We start from the raw sequence: 3021 nt of genomic DNA on the forward strand, positions 1-3021 counted from the left end.
ATTGTTGAATGGCTCTTAACATGATTGAAATGTTCAACAATTACTTTTCGCCGTATAAGTAACTATGAATGAAACTAAGAGTGCAACACAATTAACTTTTTTAAAGTCCATGAAATAATTTAAATTGTTAGATTAACTTAAACTTTTCCAGTCACTGGGGACGGGTACTTTTGCCTGTATATATATGTGTAAGTATGTTTACAATTATATTATGCAGAGCCATAGTGAACGACCGGAAAAAAAATCAACACTTTAGAATTAAAAACGTATGTTTATTGCTATGCATACTGCTCGACATATAAAGGATTTGTGAGATAAAAGTAAAAAGCTGAAACAGTTGATGGGCTAGAACCAGTTGCCAGATAGGAATATTAAACGTTGATCAATTTTGTATTAAACAACAGCAAACCTAATGGTCAATTAATCGTTAATTATAGATATCCAGAACTTATAAAAACACCTCAACGAAAAAAATGTCAGCAAAATTATCTATATACATTCGATCCCCGCATTACAGAAGGGATGTGTTCTTGAAAAACCTTCTGTAGCGCGAAATTTCGTAACTCGAACCATATTTTAACATTGACTCCCATATTATAAGTGTATATGAGTTCTTACGGAGCTTTTTTGATTCACAAAAGTAATAAAAACAATATAAATGTAAGAAAACATTTTAAACACATATTAAATGTAATTGACATAGTTTAATAGTTTTACTCACCAAAATAGTAGATACACAAAAATAACTACGTTTTACACAGGGAAGGAGACTAAGTACTGGTGTTGACGTCTGCCTCACCCTGTGAATCAAGGCTATGATCATCACCATCTCGATGTGGTGTAGGCTCAGCTCTTTCGACGAAGAATGCATCAAGAGTTGTTTGCTGTTTCTGCTACATCTTCTCCTTGTACAGCTTCTTGTAGCAGTGCATGATATCATGTAGTCCTCCTGTAACTTTTAGGCTGCTTTCACGGCTGGGATCATTAGCACTAAGGATTTGCACCACTTCTTCTAGGAGGGCAAAGGATTGGGATAAGTGGTTGGAAGTAAACTGAATTTACGTGGGTGGTGTTTCAATAACGTCCTCCTATTCTGCAGCTCGCTCTTGTTCCAACATTATCAGATTCTCATTCGACATATCTTCTCCACGGGACTTTAATACCTCAACCATATCATCTTCGATGCTATATTCAAAACCAGCTTGTCTTGCAAGTGCCACAGTGTCTTGGTGAACTTTCCCAGCACTTTCTGTAAAGTCGTTGGTACACTCTGGCCATATGTTTATTCCACACACCATTCATAGTTGACTCCTTCACTTCATCTCACGACTTGGTGATGTTGTCTATTGCATCATAATGTTATATTTCTTCCAGAAATCACGAACTCTAGGCTCATCCTCTCCATCAATAGCTTTAATCAGTTGTTTCAGAGTTCTCCATGAGCAATATCTCTTGAAATTGGAGATAACACCTTCATCAATTGGCTGTAGCAATACAGTTGTGTTCTTGTGAATGTATTCAAGTCTTACATTATCAGAAAGATCATCCAAGTTCACCAGGTAGCTTGGTGCATTGGCTAAGATGAGGAATGCTTTGTTGGTAATATGACGGTTTGGCACATTACTTTTCAACAGCAGGACAGAAGAAATTACCAGTCTTGAAAAATACTTATAGTCATCCAAGCCTTCTTATTTAAGCGCCAATTCACTGGTAAATTATGATTGACATATCCTTTTAGAGCTCTTGGAGTTTTGAAACTGTACACTAGTAAGGGCTTTAATTTAACATCTCCAGCAGCATTGCCACCCACAAGTAGAGTCAGAAGATCTTTTGAAGCCTTGAACCCTGATACAGACTTCTCTTCTCTACAAAAATATGTTCTATCTGGTATGCGTTTCCAGAACAGCCCAGTTTCATCCATATGGAAGACTTTTTCTGGATTGTAACCCATTGATCAATAATTTTCTTGAGTTCACTAGGGTATCTTCATGCAGCTTCTACATCAACACTGGTAACCTCACTATTTAGTTTTATGTTGTGCAAGTTAAAACACTTCCTGAATCTACCAAACCACCATTTACTTGCCAGGAAGGGTTTTTCTTTAGAACTACCACAACCATTTTGTTCAGTCACCAAATCATCATACAAGCTTTTTGCCTTATCTTGTATAACCATCGTATTTAATAGCACATTACGTTGGACCTGGTCCTCAATCCACACACTCAGGAGTCTTTCCATATTAAGCATCACATCACTTCTGTTACGACAGCAAAAGTCACGCGTTGTCGTAACACTACCCCTTCCTTAGTGTTGTTCGTCCCGAACAATAACCACTTACATTAAACCAACAGATAATTAACAATAACTTAATCAAATGTACAGAATTTACAAACACAAAATTAAAATACAACAAAGTATCTTAATTTTACAGGACGTTTCTTCTTTCGTACTGGTCTCCGTCTCATTTGCTTCTGCTTCATATGGGGCTCATCTGCTCCATCAGGAAATGTCCCATTATCGGTAGCAGTCACATCAGTGGTAGTAACTTCATTAACGGCTTCACTGTCTTCCTTCTCAAAACCGAGTAAAGTTTGTTCTTCAACAGTGCCTTTTTCAGGTGACACGTCTTCAGCAGCGTCATTTGTTCTGTTGTTCATTTCGTTCTAACTGAAATGTCCTGGACCATGATAATGCCAAAGCCTGTTGGCATGCACCACCTTTAGCTTACCTCGCCGACCACCTTTTATTCGGAAAGTCACGTCTGAGAGACGATCGACTATGTCATATGGGCCTTCCCATGGAGAAGACAACTTAGCAGACTTCCCTTTGGTCTTCCTCGGATTATACAACCACACCTTGTCTCCTGGTACAAATCTGACTTCAGTAGATTTCTTATCATAACATAACTTTACGGAATCGGCAGACGTTTTTAAGTTTGAACGCACTTGATGATGAATATCATTCATCCTTTCAAATAACACTTTCACGAACTATGGCACATTTTCAGACAACTCTTTGTAA

This window comes from Limulus polyphemus, unplaced genomic scaffold (assembly GCF_000517525.1).
Source record: "Limulus polyphemus unplaced genomic scaffold, Limulus_polyphemus-2.1.2 Scaffold3467, whole genome shotgun sequence".
In the NCBI taxonomy this organism is placed as follows: Eukaryota; Metazoa; Arthropoda; class Merostomata; order Xiphosura; family Limulidae; genus Limulus; species Limulus polyphemus.